At 37.7% G+C, this 7,710-nt stretch overlaps 1 long non-coding RNA gene across 1 annotated transcript; it reads left to right on the top strand.

Annotated features, from left to right (window-relative positions):
* The first annotated feature begins 3,381 nt into the window (after positions 1–3,381).
* Positions 3,382–4,026, top strand: LOC108972218. Its single transcript, XR_001993616.1, has 3 exons — positions 3,382–3,514; positions 3,605–3,729; positions 3,803–4,026. It is a non-coding gene; the product is annotated as an uncharacterized LOC108972218 (long non-coding RNA).
* Positions 4,027–7,710: the final 3,684 nt, after the last annotated feature.

Genomic DNA, 7,710 nt, shown 5'->3' with positions numbered 1-7,710 from the left:
CACGTCACTGTTGGCAGTCATAGCTTTGAAGTTGTAGATAATTTCGTCTATCTTGGAGCCATCGTAAACACCACCAACAATGTCAGTTTAGAAAGCCAACGCAGGATAATTCTTGCCAACGAGTGCTACTTCGGACTGAGTAGGCAATTGAGAAGCAAAGTCCTCTCTCGGCAAACAAAAACCAAACTCTATAGGTAACTTATAATTCCCGTCCTGCTACATGGTGCAGAGGCTTGGACGATGGCAACAACTGATGAGTCGACGTTGCGAGTTTTCGAGAGAAAAGTTCTGCGAAAGATATATGGTCCTTTGCGCGTTGGCCACGGCGAATATCGCATTCGATGGAACGATGAGCTGTACGGGATATACGACGACGTTGACATAGTTCAGCGAATTAAAAGACAGCGGCTACGCTGGCTAGGTCATGTTATCTGGATGGACGAAAAAACTTTAGCTCTGAAAGTATTCGAAGCAGTACCCGCCGGGGGAAGCAAAGGAAGAGGAAGACCTCCACTCCGTTGGAAGCACCAAGTGGAGAAGGACCTGGCTTCACTTGGAATATCTAATTGGCGCCACGTAGCGAAAATAAGAAACGGCTGGCGCGCGGATGTTAACTCGGCTATAATCGCGTAAGAGATGACTACGCCAATCAAGAAGAAGAAGAGTCGAAAAAGTCTTATTTTGTCAATAGATGTCGTTGCAGTCGTATATCTCCAGTTCTACCAATCACATTGTGTCATATCTTATAGTGTTGGAGGGGAGAGATTGTAAGCTTCATTTAATCAAAAAGAATTAAATAATTAAGAAATTCGCTATATTTTGAAATTTTTCTGATTCTGTTGATAGCGTGATATCGATTTTAAGTAGCCGCAGAGGTGCACTTAATTGCAGACATTAATCGCTTAGAGAGTCGAAATAGGAGTGAGCAACCGCCCAAAAACAGCTTTTGAGTTCAGCCGTGTCAAGCTTTGCCTGTCGTTAGCGCCTAACCAGATGACTTGTATAACGCGGGCTATCGAAATGGCGTCACTGCGGAGGTGCTCGTTAATTAGAGACATAAATCGTAATCGCCCCAAAAGTAGCAGTTTTAGAGTGCAAACGGGTCACACTTTGTTGACCTCTAGTGCCAAACCAATTGACCCATATGACGCATGATATCAAAGACGAGCAGCCGATAAATAGCAAGAACTAGAAAAATAAATCGGCTAGATATTCGAACCAGGGTCGTGACAATTGCCCAAAACCCGCCTTGTAGTATCTTTGCAGCACTCCGTTAGTTAAATTTTCTGTCTAACGAGTAGACCGGAAGGGAGGGTGCTTGTCCGCAGAGCCAGTATGTGCAGAGAAGGCCTTTCATATCTCGGGCTGTTCGTGGTCAGTTATTCTATTACCACCCGCTGGTAATATCAGGTATCAGAACCGGTACTTCGACATCTTAGCTCAGAGTGATGGTGGTGCAGGTTCCTCATGCTTCTGCAATAGGTGACGGACGTATAAACTAAGGCTTATTCCTCAAAATCCCCATTGGGGTAATTAAGGGCGATCCCTCTTAGTTCATAAAACCAAGGCGCGTACCCATTTAGGTTGCACCCTTTACTTTTACATAAGCCCCTTCAAGGCGGCTTATCAAGGTGATCATCGTTGATGGAGCAGAAATAATATGTGTTGCAAACATTTTTCGATATGAGCTGAATCACATGCACCTCTAATTACTCTCCTATTTATTTTAGAACCTTTTCCCTTTTTTACAATTCTTTTTCCTACTTTTCCCTAATGTATTACAATTTTTGGCGATGAAGGTCCATCAAAGGCCTATTACCTGGTCCCCTTTTCCCAAACCTATATTGCAATATCGTCATGTGATCTACCGTAAAATTACGAATAGTTGACTCTAAGAAATTTTTTTACGTTCGGCCCCACATAATTTGTCAATCGGTCAAAAAACGATTCGCATCGATTAGTCAAGAGAAATGTTAAAAAAAAAATACGAAAACGGTGCTTCGAAACACGTCTATGACATCATAACAGGTGGTAAATCGTAGAGGGGGGTGTTTTCAAATGAGCCGAATCCAACGAAAGTTATTCGCACACGAAGCACTTCTAAACAAATGATTTTTGCTGTTTCTTGGGAAGTGAGAGTTACTTAACCATTTGTGTCCCAGTAGTCTTTCAAAAAATACAGTGTTACCCTTGATGAGAAAGACTGACGTTTTACGCGAAATTTCTGCCAGCACTTCTAAAGTCGAACGTTCTATCGGTAAATTGTTGCCTATCTCTTGCACGTCAATAATTGCATTGACAGACAGGAGCGATAATCCGAATTAAATACATTAAAACGGATTAAATCAGGAGTTAGTGAAGATAACTCCGTTGCTAACTCCCATTTAATCCTCTAAATTTTAGAGAGTTATAGCCCTGACAGGCTAATTCTACAAATAAATAATTCAGCGCTAATTTGCATTAGCGGCCTTAGTACGCATTAACTTGCGCAATTGACCCATTTGATGCAAATTAGTAATGTACAAAAATGTCGTGCATTTAGCTGAATTTACCAAATTTTATTAGGTAACATTGGCTAAAAATTACAGATTTTTGCAATTGTGAACGGTGATTGATAGAAAGAAGAAGATAAAAACGTAAACAAAAGATTTAAGAAAAGCGTTAGAGGTAAGTCATTTTTGTATTGCTAATTGTATTATGTGCTTCTATATTTACAAAACCTAATTTTAATAATTTTAGGTGGATGGAAATAAACAACGATCAATGTGAACAAACAGTGACGAAAATGTTTTGTTTTATTATTGGCGTGAACGAGTCGAAGACTTGCGACGTGCTAAACGAAATTTGCACATCTATGGGATTAAAACATTTTGAGGCGGTCCATTAAATTATCGGACTCAGTGCTGCCAACTCAGTGGTTTTACCACTAAAACTAGTGGTTTTACTTTCCCGCTAGTGGGAAAAAACTTTTTTTGTGGCTGGCGGTTTTTTTTTAGTGGTAAATATCCTCTGACGGTAAATACAAAAAAWTAATATATATTCTTCACAATTGCTAAGCTTTTAAAGAGCTACGTATAAGACAAATAAATTGGAACTAAAGATACTTATCGTTCTCAAGAAAATGAGCTTCAAAATATTGTCGATAGTTCTTCAGAAGAAGAAAACATTTTTAATCTTTAATTACAAAAATAAAAAATAAAAAAATTTTAATCTCTGTTATTAGTTCAATACATAAAAATAATTTAATATTTTTGATGTATTTTTATCATTTTAAAAGTATAAACTTTTAAATTAGCTGGTGATTAATAATAATTATTTATTTAAAATACCTTAAATTTCAATTTTATGACTTTTCTTTTAAATATTTAAATTAGTTAGTTCAGCTTGGAGAGAGCGCTAGTGGTCTCTTAGTGGTTTTAAAGTCGACACTAGTGGTCCCTGGAAAAATATTCTGCCGACACTGATCGGTCTGACGGCAGCCAATACTGCTGAAATCTACAAATCATTTACTGTAGTAAGCTGAGTTTTACACATTTATTATTAAAATTATTATTTCTTCAAAGCATATCTAATTCAACATTACTTCTTGCATCTATACCTATAGGATCACCAGAACCAATGCCAACTGTACCAATGTCATCTGAACCGCCAGTAATGACATTGACGAACTCGCTCCCATTGGGTAGCTCAACATCAGCAGCGGATACATCTAAAATTTCCAAACATTTTGTATGTGTGGCTGAGCTCTTAAGATTGAATTATAGGCTAGTATTGCAATTACTTTCACTCTATTCTCTTTTAGCCTTTATGTCAACAGAGCGTCACCCGGGTAACTTTTTTGCCTTTAAAGTGCCATCCGTAAGTCCGATCAACTTGAAATTTCATGATTGCCTAGTCTGGAGGGTTCTACGTATTGTGGTTAAATCTGAGCCGGACTGGACCACCTGGAACTGAGATATGACCAAAAACGAACAACTAATCCTTACGTCAACAGAGAGCATACCCGGGTAACACATTGAATTTTCAAGCAACAATACTGAAAAAAGCGAAAAAATAATTTTTTTTTGAAATTCATTAATTTTTATTTAATTTATTAACAATAATATTATATAATTTGACAATAAATTGGAAAAAATTGAAAATTAAAATAATTGTATTACTATTTATGGGCAATTCAGACAGCGCGGCATATCCTTTTAGTGCTCTGAACAAATGGGCTTGCCGCAGAATGAGCATGCTTTTCGAGTCTGGCGTCTTCTGAGACATAAGTAGCAGGAACCCTTCAACTTTAGTCGACCAGTGTTGTCACGCTCCTCTGCATCTGGTGGTGCCGTTGCCAGTCGCAAAGGTGCATCATTTATAGCTTCTATTGCGTTGCGCGTTGAGAAAATTTTCGATATTTGCGGATTGGTGCACCTGACATCTACCTCCGCACGGGCCAGTTGCTCGCTGAGATTGTGCAGAAATTCCCTGCGCCGTGCTGTTGACACCTTCATGTGTGGATTTTTCTCCATGTAAATAATATATGCGACATCCAGAATATTATAAAAAAAAACGCCAAAGGCCATCTATTTGTACGTCGTTTGGTGGAATACTCAGCAAGGCATTTGTCCATATTGTCAACGCCACCTTTGTACTTGTTGTAATCCATTATCATAGCTGGTTTACGTCTAGGACCAACAATTTGCATATCATAGTGCATTGTAGATAGAAGCACAACAGCTTTGTTCTTTTTAGGAACATATGAGCACATGGCAACGCTCTCACTGAATGCAAATATGGTGGATTCTGGTTGGCGCCCTTTTGCAATGGACAATTGTTTTGKCTTGTTGACTGTGCCCAGTATGGACAATTTGTGATCGTTCATCAATTGTTTTGCTAAGTTGTGTGTTGTGAAAAAGTTGTCACAAACAATGTTGCGTCCACTTCCACGGAACATGTCCACGCATAAGTCTTTGACCACTATTTCACCCATATTTCCCTCACGTTCGCTGGACGCTGCTTTTCCTGTGTAGATTTGCCCTTTGAGTGGATACGACGTAATTGAGTCGCACAACCACCAGTGCCTCCGCGGAACGGGTACAGCTGCTCATCAATTGTCACGTTGGCTGATGCGGTGTAATATTTTCGTAAATTGCTATTCATCATCACAAATATGTCAGATATGGCAGCCGCTTTGTCATATTGTTTGCGATGCTCCCGCGTTATTCCATTATCAAATCGGATGAAACGACTTATTTCCCAAAATCGTCTGACGCTCATTGAAGCTCGAAACAGTGGATATGCAGTTGTCTTCCACAAATCTTTTCTGTGAACGTAGCCAGAGTGAGTAACGCCACCAAGCAGCAACAATCCCAAATATGCGTCGAATTCTGTTTCTGTTTCTGCTTTCCAAACACGTCGCTCTGATGTTGGGTTGCATTCATTTATCATATCAAACACTGTATTGGCTTTTCTGTTTGTTTCACGGATTATTACGTCACACATATCGTTTGTCATTATTAGCTTGAACGTTTCCATTATAGTTTTACCATCAGTTAGGCGACTTGGCCCGTTCACTCCAGATCTTAGCACGTTGTGCGCTCTTACTCTGGTGTTTTGTGGTTGTGTGCCACTCCAAATTGTCTGATCACTGCTCGTGTAACTAGCAGAATTTCCTAGTTCCACTGGCTCTTCATCTATATCATCGTCACTATCGTACTCTGGATGGTATTCAGGCGGCTGTACGTCTTCCACATCAGAGTCAGCTGAATTTATTATAGGCTCATTGTCGTTTTCATTTTCAAATGTCATCGGCTCTTCTTCGCTATCTGGACACCCATACTCCTCTCTTCTCTCCCAGATATTTTCATGAGAGTCATATTCAAATTCAGGCTCTAACCAATCTCCATCTGCCATTTTGTAATTATTTTTGCAAAACACAATCTTTACTTTTCACTTTGAAATTAAAAATGTAACTGCAAACATGTAAGAATGTGAAGCGAACCTCCTTTTCACCTTACGCTACACTAATCTTCATACAAAATATATGCTTTTACCCGGGTATGCTGTCTGTTGACGTGCGTATGTAAAATTCTCTGTTGACATAAAGGTTAACTCATTTAGTAATAAACGCATTTTTTCATTAAATTCATTTTGGTCTTCTAACAATAACAAAATTGCCATTAATATTTTCTTCTTATTAATTTTTATTTCACTTTTTCTAACAAGTACAGGGTGGCTGATGAAAGCCGCTACCAAAAAAAAAATTAAATACCTTTTTTTCTATTTAATGGATCTGGGCCCTATTGCACCATTCACTTAGCACTTTTCACTTTGCAAATTTTTGAAAAGAGTTTTTTTTTTTTGAAAAGTAAAGTTGATGAGTGTTGCACTTTAAACTTATCAATAAGCTTTTCAACTTGTCGAAACTGACGAGCACTTTGGATAAGTTGATTTGATAAGCGTTGCACCAACAATTTCTTTTGCTTTGCAAATAGAAAAAACTTTTCTAATAATGTGCTAAGCGCTCTCAATGAGAAGTGGAGCAAAGCAATGTACGTTTCGATAATATTGCTCAGTTTCTCTTTATTATTTAGAGTGCTATGTCGCGTGCACAAAACAAAGAAAATAAATTGGCCGTTTTACAAGTTATAAAGGGGAAAAAAGTAAGTTTATTTTGATTATCATATTTAGAATGTATACATGAATATGCAATAAATATATTTATCTGCATTTAAGGATTCTTTATTTGGATCTTTTCAAAATAATGCAACTTGCAAAATGCAAAAGCAAGATGGTTGGACTGAAGTTCTAAAGACGGCACAATCCCTCGGACTTGCTGCTGCTAATCGCGAATGCAAGAGATAATTTATTTGGCCTTTGGAAGAGCCGAACTTTGGTAATTTTGTTAAAATTTTTTATTTTCAAAGAATTTTCGGTCGATTCTAGGAATAGCAATTAAATAAAAGCAAGTGAGCTTGCAAGTGAGTGAAATTTATTTAAATGCACAAACGGTCTAATTCCAGCTAAGGCAACAAAATTGCAAGAGTATTTTTGTAGTTTTGTTGTTTACACCGTTATTCGCTGCGACAATTAAATTATTTTTATTCGTTGGATTTTTTGCTGCAGCTAACAGTTATTTTCAACAAGATTCAATTCTTACTTCGTGTACATGCACAGCAGGATCTTGTTTTTTTTTTAATAATTAGCAAGTTATAATTTAATAAATAATAAAAATTCGCTTCATTTTAGGCGTAAAAGGACAATGCCAAGAGGACAGGCACTGCGGGTGGTAAAAACGTATTGCTGGATGAAGTCGACAACTACATACTTGACATTTTGGGCAATGAGTCGACAGTTGTTCTGGATCTCGGCCAGTCCGAAAGTGATGGAGTGTCCTCCAATTTGGACAATACATTGGAACAAATCCAACCAGAAAGGACGAGACCAACCAACAGGAAAAGAACATATAATTTACAAGATAGACATGAGGAGTTGAAGCTTGAACTCTTAGAAACCGAAATTTACAAAGTAAGCTAAAAATGTTGTCATTAGAACAAAAATTAGGTTTAAAACGATCAAAATTCACAGCGGATTTGGAGAAGGAGTCAATGAATGAAAATGATAAAACTCTCTCATTAAGTCCGCTGCTGTCGTATTAATAATAATTTTTAGTATATACATATGTATATTATTGAGTTATTTGATTTAATTTTTTTCTTTTTATTT

The sequence above is a fragment of the Bactrocera latifrons genome, unplaced genomic scaffold, assembly GCF_001853355.1.
Source record: "Bactrocera latifrons isolate USDA-ARS-PBARC rearing strain unplaced genomic scaffold, ASM185335v1 scaffold_386, whole genome shotgun sequence".
In the NCBI taxonomy this organism is placed as follows: domain Eukaryota; kingdom Metazoa; phylum Arthropoda; class Insecta; order Diptera; family Tephritidae; genus Bactrocera; species Bactrocera latifrons.
The sequence above is the reverse complement of the archived record's forward strand: the minus strand, read 5'-3'. Positions and strand labels throughout refer to the sequence as shown.